This window comes from Leptidea sinapis, chromosome 12 (genome assembly GCF_905404315.1).
Source record: "Leptidea sinapis chromosome 12, ilLepSina1.1, whole genome shotgun sequence".
NCBI classification, from domain to species: Eukaryota; Metazoa; Arthropoda; class Insecta; order Lepidoptera; family Pieridae; genus Leptidea; species Leptidea sinapis.
The window spans coordinates 1,053,232-1,069,746 of record NC_066276.1 but is presented as its reverse complement, the minus strand read 5'-3'; positions in this window follow the sequence as shown (position 1 = coordinate 1,069,746).

The window sequence follows — 16,515 nt, the reverse complement described above, 5'->3', positions numbered from 1 at the left end:
TACTGAGGATAGAACGTGGAGGACGTTCTAAGGCAATACATCTCATTTGGGCCGTATCCATTACACTGAATGCACAAACTGTTAGCAGGTATATTATTTTTTATTTATTTATTTCATTAAAATGGTACTTATGAAACCAATTCTCTATTCAAGCTGTCAGTAAATATATGAGTAACCGGGTGGACTTAATCGAGGCGATTAAACAATCTGAAGACTCGCAGTACGGGCGCCGTAGTGCGTGCGACCGTTTTCCACAATCAGTGTAATTGTCAGGAATATTCAGTTCATTATAAATAACAGGGACATCTGTTAAATCCCGGCTAACTTTCAGTAAGGTTATTGCTTGATCTAGAGCTAGTTTTTAGAGTGTTGTACCGGAGACAGCCGATGACGGCGTCGGGTACTACTACGAATAGTAACCCAGGCCCGGCTTATATAAACGCAAAACTGCTTATTGCACTTTCTCCAGGATAAGGAAATAGGCCCCTTCGTAGGGATCCCATAAACACGAGCTCGGCTATAGCTTACTATGCACAAGGGTACTTTAGAGCAGTGCTGTTATATTCAGGCTGCTAAAATCCAGCACATTTCTTAATACGAACCCTTGTCTCTTGAATGACTCTTTAGTGACTGTTATTGTATGGTCATGGATATTAAGTTTCTGATCAAATGTCACACCCAAATCATTCATTGATATTTGTTTACTTATAAGCTTACCATTAATTAATATGATATTGATAGGTAATTGGATAACGCATTCTACTAAAACTTACTACAAAACTTCATGTGGGATTATATTCCATTTTATTATCCACTCCTCATTGATAAACAGCAGCTATGTCAGCCTTAACAATTTCACATCACCATCCGAAATGAGGTATAATGCCTCATTTCGGATGTTCGCCTACAATTTTAAGTCATCCGCGTAGAGGAGAAAATCACATATTTGAGGTCCAAGGTCCAAGGTCCTAGGATTGAACCTTGAATCACCCCAGAGCAGGTATGGTAAGGTTCGACTTATGATTTCCAAGTTTAACGACGTTTTAGTTGCCGATCGCGGAGACAGACAACCAAGAGATTAAGAAGCTTTGGACAAAAGCCTACAGCACAAAGTTTAACAAGCAGGGTGTCATTATTTACCCCGTCGAAAGCCTTACGGAAATCAAAGTAAACCACGTCTACTTGTAGTCGCATTTATAATTGTGTTGATATCTGTTAGTGTTTATAAATTAGAATTTACTGACTTTCTGCACCTAAAACTGTGCTGAAAATTATTAAGATTTTTATCTCGTTATAAATGAATTAGTCCGTGGAGAACATGTTCAAATATTTTCGCTGGTGTTGATAGAATTGCTATGCTATGGCTCGATAACTTTCAATGTGGCATTAATCAGAAAAAGTGTTATTTTTTAATGAATAATAAATAGTTTACCAATGTTTCTGAAAAAATATAATCAAATTAAAGAGATAGAATAGTCCTAGCGTAATAAAGAGTTTGATATTACCGTTAAAAATAAAGCGTATAATACTATAAATAAAATAATAAAAAGTTATTTTTATTTAAAAAAAATCTGTTTAAAGATGTACATATAAAATAATAAACCTGAAGAGATTTAATTGATTGTTAGAGGCAATAATGTAGTTATGAGTGACTTCAAACTCATTTCATTTTTTATATAATAGCCAGATTTATTGGGCTTAAAAGGCTATAAATCACAGACCACTCCACTCAGCTAGCTTTAAATATTGAAACTTGTAAAGTAAGTGGGGATATAAAGAACTGACAACGGCTTCATATGAGTACGAGTGAATAACGTAACGATTAGTGATGGATACATAAATAATAAAACCTAATAGCAATTGTTGAACTATTTATAAACACAATGCGAATATAAACTACTAATCAGCTTCACTGTAATTTTTTCTTTCTCTTCTTATTTTAATCACCTTTTGTCGGTTATAGGATAATGTGTAAATGTTACTGAAACTGATTTAATGGTTTTAATTGCTGTATATTTAATATACTGAAGTTTGTATAGTAGAGTTTGAACATTCTCAATAACTCTTTGAAGAAATAATTCTTATTCATTATTCAAATGGAAATATAGGTATTAGATGTTACATCCGAAATCAATTACAAATTAGGGTAGCAGATAAGCTTTGAAGATTTAATGGGATGAAATTTCGATAACTCGCAGCTCCATAAAGTTTGTTGAAACATTGTCGCGAATTTCTTAATATAAAATAGATAGCAATTTCCTTCTCAAGGGTATTGTAAAACTTTGTCTTTAAATTGACAAGAATTTATAAATGTTATTTACACACAACTGAAAACAGCTGGAAGTAATTAACAGATTAGTTTCAATAATATGTTCGTGATATTCTGCTTCGTACCAATATGTTAAGTTGAGCTTTGTTATGAAAAAAAATATACGCAAATTCCAACAATTTATTAACGTTCCACCTTGTTACAAGAATACGCATTATACGATTTACTTAAATCAAAATGTAACTTCATCACAATCGGAACTGAAACTTCGTTTTGTGTTACTAGAATACGACATTTAACTTTTTCACATAAGATCGCTCCGATCCTATTCTCGTTTTGTTACGTGAACAGGGCTACTATAATGCACTGCCGCTGAAAGTTCTTAAAAATTCGAAAATTCCGTGCAGCATCGCAGAAGCGCTGCTCAACTCGAGACATAAAATGTTAAACAGAATATGTTACAAAAACAAAAAGTTATCGCGAACTCAGCCTAATGAAGGACCTCCGAATGGTCCGAAATTAGTTGATCCAAACACCAATGAACCGTCAGTAAAGCTGATTTAAATAAATGAAGTTAATTCAATGTTACGTTTAGCTTATTAGGTAATATAACGATTGTCTATGACGGAGAAATAAGATATGTGTATTATTTTAACAATAACTATTTTCATATTAAAGCAATGATGTTCTATGTGTTAAATATAATAATTTCTACGTATATTATAACAGTAACATCTTGCTTATAATATCATCGTGAGATATAATTCTAACAAAATTCCGCTACAGAAGTGGAGGGTTTTACTTGATGTTCATCATACTTAACTTGACAGGAGGGATCCCCGGGTGCTTCTAGCTTCACATCTTTCACGGAGCTCTATCACATTAGTAGAGCAATACTACTGAGGCTATGCTGGAAAAAGTAAAGTTTATTATGGCGGCGGTTAGCATTCTGTTCCGTACTCGTAAACTCGTAGATGTGCCTTGAAAAACTTTTGTTAAATTATACTATTTATCGCACAGATTAAAATAAAAACTGCTTTAATGATATTTTAAAGTTCTTGTTTTTGAATTAATTATCCGAATGATCAACTTCATGTACATTATTTATCGTCAGCCCGTGCTACTGGTGACTAATACCCGAAATACTGTTGTAGTTAGAATTAATGGCAGCGGATGCTTAGATTAATCTATATCATTCACATCGTAGTGAACTTTCGAAAGAAGCAGTTAATACAATAAACAAGATCCTGAGATTAAAATTACAAACGAAGTCAGTGGACAAAGCGTATCATAACCATGACCGTATTTAAGCATCTACAAGTACCGTAAGATTTTATGAAATTTACCAGTAGGAGGCTCCTTTGCCCAGGAAGCCGGCTAGATTGTGGGTACCACAACGGCGCCTTTTTCTGCCGTGAAGCAGTAATGTGTAAACATTACTACAGTAATATAACTGAATCAAGAATCCTGAGCGGCACTGCATTGTAATGGGTAGGACATATCAATTACCATCAGCTGAACGTCCTGCTCGTCTTGTCCCTTATTTTTATTTAAAAAAACGGTAAGGTGCATGGTTAATAAATCTTGGAGACATAGTCTGCGTCTTACTTCGTTCGTTGCCAAATACTACATCTTAGCATGCATACTCCTTAAATCTATATTATATATCTATAATATATATATATATATATATATATATATATATATATATATATATAATTCAAATTAACTAACTATAAGCTCATATGTATGCCTAAAAGTTTATTTTCATTCTAACTCTGGAGAAACCACAAAAAATGCCAACTTTGCCGTGAAACATGTGTTGATAGGCGGTTGGTGATAGAGTGCCCCACCAACTAACTCACTCTCCAAGAACTCAGCATCAAGCAGCCTTCACCGTAAACAGTACAAACTCACATTCTTCAGGCACGCTTTAAGATGTGGAGATGTGTCTATTGAACGCCTTCTAGAAGGGTTGACGGTCCACAAGCAAAAGACAGATGGATTAACCAAATATAATCAGTTTTTTTTTTCAAGACGGACTTTTGTGCGAATAAACTAAGAGGGTAGTGGTACGCAACGAGTACCCTCGACTAAGCCTGGAAGCTAAGACCTCGACCACTCTGTCGAGGGTGTAGGCTTTCTATCACGGGGATTGTACCAAAGAGTTTTATATATAGTTTTAAGTATTCACCACACGCCATAAGCTGCATATAAGACTCACCAACTAGATGTGTGGAGTTCGTTTACAGTTCGGATTTCAATTTTCTTGCAAAAACACGAACTGCGGAATGAATTTACTATGTGATGTTGGCAGCTCCATATGAGCCTGAAAGTAGCACGGCCTTTAAAATAAGTTTACCTACTCCCAAATTAAATGCCAGCGCCGCATCTATAATTACTGTGGTGCTGCAATAGAGCATCGGCGTAAGGCGAATAGTACTTTCATTTGACTTCTTACCCCACTATCCAAAATCCATTTCCAGTTTATCCTCGTTTTTGGTTTTATCACAAAATGAATACTGCATAAATAATCTACACTGAATAAACTATACTTTCTAGACACACTTTTGGTTTGAGCGTAGATTTAAAACGTTACACAAACGATTTTTACACGCCATTACCTATCATGTTATTCGTGCCTAACCAATACAGTGTGATAAATAAAGTAAACTACGATTTATATTTTAGTAAAATTGTATTATTTTTATTATCATTCCTGTTTAGTGCGAACTATAGTTGTTATTGTTGGCAACACACATATTTTGTTCTTTTATTTTTATTATATTCTTACAACTCAAAGGATCTTTTTTTTTGTGTTTCTACTTGTGATCTATGTGTGCAAACGTATCTTTATTTTAATGAAAATAAGGGATGAGTCAAGCAGGAAGTTCAGCTTATGATAATTGATACGCCCTGCCCATTACAATGTAGTGCTGCTCAGGATTTTTGAAAAATCCCAAAAGATCTGAGTCCCACTAAAATAGCGCTCGTCGCCATGAGACATATGATGTTAAGTCTCTTTTACCCAGTAATTTTACTAGCTACGGCACCCTTCAGGCCGAAACACAACAATTCTTATGTTAGTGCTTCACAGCAGAAATAGGCGCCCTTGTAGTACCCATAATCTGGCCGGCATCCTGTGCAAGGGAGCCTCTCATTGGTAAAATCTGCATTTGGTCTATCATTGTTAACAGTTATTATTGTGCAATTTATTTTAAACTTGCAGTTAAACTATAATATGTTTTTCATCAGATCCATCGTGATCACCGCTGCCCACACACTTGTAAGGATACAATACCATATGACCATACTAACACTCTGGAAAAGCATCATACAGCAGACGAAAGCTATATACAATAGTAAATTACACTCATTTGTAAAAAGTATCTCATTTCGATCCTATGCTGATAATAAGTGAATTCATCCAGCTTGTAATAACTTTATTAAAACTTATAGAACAAATCTAAAAGCAAAACAGTCAATATGGAAATTACTTAAAAATTAAATTATAAAATGGCCGGCTATTTAAAACAATAATGGAATTAAAAAAATCAGTTAGGGCCTGAATTTATAATAAATACATACTTAATGGAAACTTGGTATATTGCTGAACAAATTTTGCAAATGAGTAATTAAACATTTAGTGGATTATAATATCTTATATCTCAGAGGCAATAACAGGGATTCAAACTTTGTTCTTAGATTAAATAATAACTTGTAAATATGCAAAGCTCGAAGAGAACAAACTAGAAAATAAATATAAGTATTGTTGAAGCATACCATCTTGGTTTAAAAGTTTTTAAGTAATTTTTAAATCATATTTATTAGTAAGCTTAAAAAAGTAAAGTTTGTAAGGTTGGCTCAACAGAACTATCCATCAAATTAAAAATAAACCTTGTAGTTTTAATTAGTATCAAGAATGAAAATTAAATAGTGTTGAGGAATGTAAAATTTATAACAAGCACCATGCCAATGATTTTTATTGAAATAAATTGATCATTATGGGCGGCAACGCTCCTATGATTCCTCTGGTGTTGCAAGAGAACGTGGGTAGCGGTGATCACTTAACATTAGGTGACCTGTACACTCGTTTGTGCTCCTCTTCATCTAATCAAATATTATATAAAATACGTCAAGGTTTTTATTGTTTTCGCTCGAAACCATTATTCATTCCATTATATTTCATATTTTACTTCCTAGGCGTAATGTTTGTTTTAAATTATGTAATTAAATATTTTTTTGATTCTTTGGTCAACCAATAGTGTGGTGTGGACTTGAAGGGTGTCGTAGCTAGGAAAATTACGTGGCTCATGAGACATGTGTCAAAGTCATAAGCGCAATCGCAGTGTCACTTAAAATTGTCGGTTTTTCAAGAATCCTGAGCGGCACAGCATAGTAAAGGGCAGAGCGTATCAATAACCATCAGCTGAACGTTTTGCTCATCTCGTCACTTTTATCATTAAATAAGACAAATCGGGGATTTAAAAGCTAGAAAGTGAAAGGCGAAAAGTCTATACTTACGATTAGAGGTTGCAATATTAAGGTATTCAGTCTACTGCCGAAGTTCTTTTTAAACTAGTTTTTGACATAAAATAGATTAAATATGCTTTTTAATTTGATAAAGTTCTTGAACTCACATATCTATTTATAATGGATAGATAAATATACCATATAATCGAGCCTCACATTCCTCCCTATTAATTTATTACTTCAGGTCAAAAAATTCCCACTTATGACAGTTTAGACATACATTTTATCATTTAGCACCTCTTTGGAAAACATTGACATTTAATGAGAAGAAGTTGCAAGAAAGTTATTGCAACTATTTTCAAAGAATATTTATAGCTTTATTTTTTTTTACAAATATTCAATTTAATTATCGAAATATAACCCATGTAAAGTAAAGCAACAGAACCAATCCTTTCAACATACTTTAGCAAGTTAAAAAATATAAATAATAAATTATAAAATAAAATCAAGAGTAATGGAGTAGGCAAATAAAAAAAAGATCGCAAAATGCTAAAGGCATTATGCGATCTTTTGAAATATTTGTATTATTTAATGAAAACATACATAAAAGTACAGAACTTCTGCATGGCAGGATCTACCAGCGAGCATGATGACTGGATCAGCTATCGCATCCGTCGATCATAATTTTGGAAGGAGAGCCACTTCTATGACTCCGCCACATGAAATGACACTTTAGTGGACATGACGAAGCATGCTACGAAACTGACGCCAAATAATAAGAAAAATAATACATAACGTAATCCTCAAGGAATACTTCTACTTCCAAAAAAAGTTGTACATTTTGATGAGATTGGTATATTGAAAGCTCAATGCCTGTAGGACAATTCAAACCCAAGCTTAAGAAATCTTACTGATACGATCAGTAATAAAAACCTTTCATGTAGGCTTTGATCTTCTCGAGAGACATTCCCAATATGTTTACAGGGCTTCATCCCTTCCGAATACCTAATTCAAATTACAGAATTAAGTAAAGGTTAATAAAATTACACTGGTTGAATATTTTCACTACTAGATATGATTTCGTATAATGTATACTATTTTTTTTTTATACATATAATATTGACACACTTTTTACACATGTTATCTTGCCCCAAGTTAAGCATATATAGCCTGTGGTATGGGTTACAAGACAATGATATATTTATTACAATATACTTACTTAAACATACATAAATTTATATAAACATACATAAATACATTTAAACATCCATGACTCGGAAATAAACATCCATATTCATCATATAAATGCTTGCACCTACCGGGATTCGAACCCGGGGCCTCTAGCTAGTAGGTAGGATCGCTAACCACTCGGCTATACAGGTCGTCAAATGATAATGAAACACTGGTCCCAGCTTGTTGAGTATAGTAACAGTTTCAATTGGTCATTTCATCAAAACTAGAGGAATTTTTATTACAGAGAGAATATGCAAGGAGGAGAATCAAAATTAAGAAGAATCAGTTAGAAGTATCTACTAAAATTCCAATGAGAATGAATCTCTATTAGACTCTACATATAGACAAAATTTCACAATAAAAAAACTGTAGTATCATCTTTATAGTATGTAGAACTGAACATAATATTAAAACCATCTACAGAGAACAGACACGAAAACATTCGCTCCTTACAGAGGTATCTTTATTCATATTGATTTCGCTTAAGTTATTGGGATGAAAAAAGTTGTAAGGAGACCAAGGATTGATGTTATTTCCCGAAGCCTTGAGACATGGGGGTGGGAAAGAGATGCGTATCTCGTTTTCACTTTACCAATATGGAAGATTTCAACTCAAAATTTGCGTTGTTGACATGTCCAAATATATAGACTTTTTCAGGCTGCCGTTACCCGATAAATAAAAAAATATGGGATTATCACATATGAGTTTCATCATCAGATCTTTTTGTAGTTGGACCAGTGTATTAGTAAGAATTTAACTTATTTAATCCTTTAAAAAATATAAAACAAAATAAACGATTCTTTAGGGACTAGGTTATAAGTAACGCAAATTGTGCATTTTTTAAAGTTATTAGTTAATGTTAAAAATTGAACGATATATACGCACGATTTCATAACCACTATTAAGGAAGACCTTTTTGGAAAAAAAATTACACAATTGGCGATCTATCACATTATTCTTACTCTGACAGTAATTCCCAACATCTCAAAACAAAACTGTTAAAGCAAGTCACACTTTAATCTTAGTCTCAAGATAAAATCAAGTTTAACAGCGATTTGTTCGCGTCCCCCTTTCGCTCGCAATAAGTTAAACAAACAAGGCAATCTTGTAAATCCCTCAAACTTTGAAAAGCCCTTCAGATATTCTGCCTTGTTACTTGGAATAATACCGAGGCGAGGCGAAAAATTTTAATAAAAGATATATTTTCCTTCTTCACAATTAATTATTGTAAGTGGCTATTTATTTTACTTATATGAGCGGAGGCAATGGCAACTTTGCTCAATTTCTATATCGAATGTACTATCTATGAGACTATTAAGAATACAGATTATAATATGTCATACGTCAATCAATTATAAGTCTACATAATATATGTCACACTCTCTTATACCACAAACATCACAAAAGTGTTACTGACCTTATAAACCTTAGAATAAATGTACACACGAATTCTATAACTGAAAACACATGGCGGATAAGACTGAACCCATAGGCGGTGAGCGTCAACGACATATCGCAACACCGACTTGTAGATTGGGTTGAAAAAAGAGATCAACAAGGGTTCCATAGGTTATTGTTATATCAAATGCAGGTAGCTCAAGATGTCATTGACGGGAATATATCGCATGATTGGCTCGCATGTGTGTCCTGAGCGGGACCTTATAGAAAATATCGTTAACGATATATACAAAAATACAAGGGAAATCAAAATACGCATGAAAAGATACATCCTGAAAAATAGATTTCAAGAAATGAATGGCTCTCAGTACCCAGATTAATCGGTGAGGTTTTCGTGGAAATTACGTAATAAAAATGTTATGTATCTGATCTGTATTGGCCAATAAAAAATATCAATGCATTCCTATACATAAGCATAGCATGTAAATAAGTTAAGCGTTGAAGTTTTGTACATAGTATTGTTTTAATGTATTCGATGGACACGCAAATATCTTGAACTTGGACACTGAGTATGTAACACACGCCGAAAACGAATTGAGCATTTTATGACTAATGCCATAGTTGCTGTACTTGCTGTTCCATCTCAAGTTTCCGCTGATGTAACGCATGGAGTAGGATTACGATATCATCAGAACGTTTTAATGGGAATAATATTTCATTAAAGCAATAACAATGCCAAATTATAATATATTATATATATCTTTTATAATTCGGTGATTCGTTCACATTGATAAAGGGATAAAGGTTTATGGTTATAGGTTAAAGGGTTATCAATGTATTCAGGTAAGAAAACGTTTACATCCTGTCGCCTTTGTAAGTATTTTGTATGAGTGATTGCTTACAAAGCTGAAATCACTAATGTCAATGTGCTGTGTGCACACCTTGTAATTCAGATAAAGTTTGTTATACAAATTTACTAACTAACATATTCTTGGCATAAACCCAAGTCGTCACGAAATTGGTACCGCCAATGTGAAACAGTCTCACTGATTTGAATAACTTTCACTTCAGTTTTAAGTTCCCAAAATCAGGAAAATATGATCTCAACCTTTACTAGTGTAGTTAATACGACAACTGATTTTCTTTACTTTTTTTGGATAATTTAAAGAAAAAATTGTGCACCTTACACCAACAAATTTTAAATGATATATAATGAAGGTGAATTCAGACAATAATTAAAGTTACACTCAAATTTTAAAGTTTAGTATAATACTAGCAACCCAGTTTCACGGGACATACTCAAAATGAAAAATTTGAATGAGGAAACTTTTCATTTTAACGATATGTCCGGTATCATATCTCATTTTAAATCGAAATAGGTACGATTAATCCAATAGTCATACATCATCAACATAATGTTGTTATTGGTTTAAATAATACTGTGTATTTCAGCGAAAAAGCAAATTTCCAGTGGCATATAAATTAACTCATTCCGCAGTATTGAAATATGAAAATCTGCGAGGGCAACTTTATTGACACGCGATGTTACTCACGGTTTAAGTCAATTATGCATTGTGGCACAATTATCATTTAAGCAATTTATAAAGAATATGTAAACTGTTAATATTTTTTCATCTTCACCAGAGATTTATTCTTTATTTTGATGAAAATAATCTATATAAATAAATATAGTATAAACAAAAATCGATGAGTGTTTTTGTGTACCTATTGTTTCATTAACGACTCCAAACTGTACCGGTTTAAATGTAATTTTCAGAATTTTCTGTAAAATAATGATTTTTCTCGTCGCTAGTCTTTATGAGTTTTGTTAAATTTAAACCGTAAGATGATACATTAAATTAATTTGTTTTTAGTTTTATTTACTAATCGGTATAGGCACTGAGATAAACAGTCGGTCTGTTTGTCTGGCAGCGGGCTGTGTCTCATAAATCGTTATAGTTATAATAATAACCACCGTTAAAGATTGCGAAAGCCAAATGACGCCATAGAAACAACAAAAATATTTATTTTAAAAAAGTATTGAACAAGTACATAGTGTTATATCTTCTGGGATTTTAAAGCATCGTTTACATTAGTCGAGTAGGCAATCGAGTCGAGTTGCAAGATATAAAGCAGACGAGATAGACCTATGCATACGAGAGAGCAAGTAAATTTAGCGGACTACGTACTGTGTGAGTCGGATAGTCTCGTGCTGAGCGAAATTACTCGGTCGAGTAGTAGTCCCAATCACCTATTTTACTCGATTCGGTCTCCATTTTCTCCTCCAGGAAACCACCGACTTAGTCCAAGAGCGTGTTAAATGCTACATTAAAAAAAAACTCTGTGGAAAGTTATTGTTGTCTGTGGTTATTGTAAGTAATCTATGAGGTTATGTTGAGTTTACTTGTCCCAATTACTTAACCAAAGTAAATAGTGGAATGTGAATGGAATGGTGAGTTACTTGGCCCTGTTTGCTAGGCCGAGCTGCTGGCGTAAGGTAAGCCCAGCTTCAGGAGATCTCCGTATGTGAGTCTTGTAAAGTTAGTCAGATTGGAAAATTTTCAAGCAATATTACTTGTAGAACGTTTGTAGTTCTCACTTCTCTTTTGTAACAATTCAGAGAGAAAATATATTTATATAACACATTAAACGTGTATTTAATCACCTATAATAATAATCAGTCTATCTGGTGCTACCTTTTCGAATAACCATGGCTTTTGCTATCTTATGAAACTAAAATGTAACTTATGAATTCCTAATTCTATTTCACTCGAATTTCCAGACACTTACACATACTGTTAAGCGAAACAAATCAAATTGCTAAGCTAATTGCGACATGCTATGACAGCATTTCATTGGGAATTGCTTGGTCCCAAATCGTATGGCAATTTTATAGTCTAATCTGACGGTAAAATGTATTTTAAAAACAATCTTCTAGTCCTGTATGTTTTCGCATTTGGTTTGTTTCTACAATGACGTATAAGTTTATAACAACAAAAAAGTGGAGAGGATTGGAAAGTCGGTCTGACCAATAATGTCGACTTTTTCTAGGACTTATTGACATAAAAAAAGTTGCAAAATTAAATTTTCGTCAAAAATACTGATGTAATTTGAAAGTAGTAAGGCTTATTAATAAATATTGTCTCTCATGTGATGATGCTTACGCATATCTACATATACGCTACCATTACTATATAATATACGGTCAATTAAGCAAACAACAAATTTACTTTTTTGGGATCTTCCTTCTCTGTCTATTGTATGAGGAAAGCATGCGTGGTATAAAGTAGAAATTATAAAATCAAGATTCATAACAAACCACATAATAATACACGACTATTTAAACCAACTATTTAACTCCACAACTAAATGGAAAAGCGTTCTTCGATTGTCCTTATAGTATTCGCATAGTATAGTCCTTATAGTTGTATTCAATATTTTACAATTATGTATGTGAAGGTAAATATAAAGTTATCTGTAATTACATATTTTGACATAAAGGCACAATATATATATGTATATTTTACCCAGCAAAATAGAAAGAATCGTATATCAAAATTTCGTGTAGACTTTGGATGCGCGTTTCATATTTCTTAAAATATGACTCTTTGGCGTTAGAATAAAAATATTTTCATGCATTAAAACAAAAAGTTATTCAGTAAAACCGTGAAAAAAGACATAAAATATTTTAATTGTAATTAAAAAATGCTTAATATAACCTAACAAATACACATCTGTATTACGAATTTAAAAAATATTCGAGCGTCACAGAAAAACTATTGACCATAACCATTCAGAACTGCGTAGATGGGACTTTGGGCTACATATAAAATATTCCTTATTCTATAAGGAAAAGCCAGAGCGAAATTGGGTCGGATTCAGTTGGTTAATTAACGTTAAAAATTTAATTTGTAAAGTTTAAATACAATTTATTATTTAAATCTATACATAACTACACGTTTTCCACAGAATAACAAGATAACACTAACAATGACAATATATATGTACTATGTTATCTATACAACTTTATATTAATTTTGTATCAACAACATATTTGCTACAGACTGTTATGAATTAATTTCATAAGTGTCATTTTCACTTGTTAACTGATTGTTATATTACAGCTAGTAAAGAGAAATACAACTCTTGCAGATATTATAAAATTACTTACCAGTAGAAGGCTCCTTTGCACGGGATGCCGGCTAGATTATGGGTGCCACAACGGCGCCTATTTCTGCCGTATAAATGTATTTCTGTCTGAAGGGCGCCGTAGCTAGTGAAATTACCGGGCAAATAAGACTTAACATCTTATGTCTCAAGGTGACGGGCGCAGTTGAAGTAACGCTTAGAATTTTTGGGTCTTTCAAGAATCCTGACTGGCACTGCATTATGACGGGCAGGGCGTATCAATTACTATCAGCTGAACGTTCTGCTCGTCTCGTCACTTATTGTCGGAGTGCAAGCTTGATTTACGCTAGGGTTGTATGTATTTTTGTCTTTAAATATTAAAATTATTTATTCTGCAAACAAATAATATTTCTGATTTCAGCATTAAATGAAGGAAGTCATTATTATTAAAGCTATGTAAACACTGGGAAACGATCACTCAAGCGGGAACAGTACTCGTCGCGAGTGTTAATTACGGAGTGCTATCAAGTGTAAGCTTCATTCACCTGAGTGGCATCTCTGGCAGGATTACTCCGAAAAAGAAATCGTTGTATCACTACCTAATAAATATTTTATAACATTTTCTAGGATGTCCATAGATTTTTGTTCTTTTTAATGAGGTGCCTCTCCACGGAGGTTGACCGTCAGCTCAGTGATTTTCACTCCAGTTCTGGGCCAAAAAGTCTCAGGTTTTCATTCTGTCAATACTGGTCTATTCCCGGATATTTTGTAGCTATACCCATTTTTTTTTTGGATTTTATGGCCTGGTAACGAGACCTTTAAACCATGTCTTTTTTCGGTCGCTTCACGACTGTTCACTAACTTTTAAATGTTATCTGTACTCTTAATGTATTTGTACGATGGCTTATGTACATCAAGCTATACACAAGCTCGTCGCTTATAATAAGGTAGACGATTCCGCCCATCGTTAGAATTTATAGAAGGTCGAATGTTATTTGCGAGAGAGAAGACTTTATTCGCCAATTTCACGATTCAAAACAATATTAAGAGGTGACCAACTGAAGATTCGGTTTCGGTATATTCACGTTTCGACAAAATAGCTTCGGCAACAGTTAGTTCCAAGAAGTGTAACAAGTTTGATTGTTTGTCTATTTAGTAACAGTTATAAAAAATATTTCTTCCACACAGATCAAGTATAATTTTTATTTCATTTTAAACTTATATAGACAGTTAAATCATCAAGTTTTAACTATGACGGCTTTACATATAAACGTTTTACAAAGTTATTCCTAAGAATAAAACAAGATTATGCAAAATGTGAGCTATATCGCTTACAACAATGTCTGATGAAATCTGCCTTCCGAAAGAGCTTTATGAAATAAAAAAATATAATATAAATATATAAAAAAGTGTAATGTAATTTACTTATTACTACTTACTTATTACTACTTTACTTACTTTACTTACTTATTACTACTTTACTTATTAAAAGTGTAATGTAATGTACTTACTTATGTATTTATAAAGTGTAATGTATTTAATGTATTTGAATAAAATATAAAATGGTAGTTTTTACTAAAACAATTCAAGCATTTCTTTGTGATTTTTTTTAAAAATATTTATTAATTTATTTCAAATCCTCGATATCTATTCTTTTCTGCGATCTCATGGTAAGGTCATTTTTGCAGTTTGGGTAGAACCTTGGGGATTTTTAGTAAAAAAATCGTTGAGGCCAGACGAATACAGGCGTCGAAGGGCTTTTATTTAAAAAAAACTAATTATACTAGTTTTGAACTTTTGTTTCTTCTTAGTGTACACCTATATAGCTAAACCTATTTGGATGCTGTTGGTTTTGGCGTATTTTGCGATGATCTCCGTAACATATTGTGTTTGTTTCGTTCTCATAGATTCACAAACAAACAATTATCAAATAATTCGAAGAAATCTCCGCGGACACAGCCGCAGGCTCGCAATAGTAAGAAATAATTTTAATATTATGAATAATATTTGCTTAGTGTCTATAAATTATAGCTGTTTGCAATTAATATTTAAATCAACATAATACAGACTCGTTTCCAAAGAAAATTGGTCTCAAATAATCTTTTACTCTGAGAAATGGGGAGCAATAACCGTGTTATCATTTCAATTAACAACGTCGCTTTCTTAAACATTTTGAATATAACTTGTAATATTTAAATTTTAATGAAAATGTTTTATTGAACTATTATTTTGTTTAATATTAAATACATTTCTGAGTGGCCTTGTGTTTTACATACATGAATAATGTTTATATAACGGCTTTTAACTAAATGTTAATCATTACGTGTCACTTTTTTATTAGGGTTCCGAAGTCAATTGGCAAAAAACGGAACCCATATAGATTTCATTATTCATTAAACCCTTACGTGTAAGCTCTCTATGGATAAGTCTTCAAAAATCATATTGTGGTTTGTAATATAACTTTTTTTCTAAGCTGAATAGTTTACGTGAGAGACTTCCAAACTGTTAAAATGTGTGCCCCACCCCCTCCTATAACTTCTAAGATAAAGAATGATCAAATTAAAAAAAATATATGATCCTTTCCTCTTCAAAGATAGGGCTTCATTCGCATAGCTGCTGCTGAATGCCCTTATCAGTGCTTTAGAGTGGCTTAAACCTGAAGAGTTGTTCCAGCGTTTAAGTGCTTCTTGTTTACATTAGTTACTCAGGGTGTGTCGGAAGGCGTTCTTAGGCAGTCCACAAATGGGTTCCGGACCATATTGGACTGTTTTAGCCCCAGCTCTTGCAAGCTCATCGGCCATTTCATTGCATATGATTCCGGCATGCCCTGAGACCCATCTGAGAATCACTCTGTTTTTCATGCCTAATGAATTCAGGCATTCAACGCAATTATTGACTAACTTAGACGTCGTCAAGTCAGCGTCTAAAGCCAACAATGCTGCCTGACTATCAGAGTGAATGTATATGTTATGATTGAAGAAGCCTTTTTGGATATTGGTTTCCGCGCATTCCAT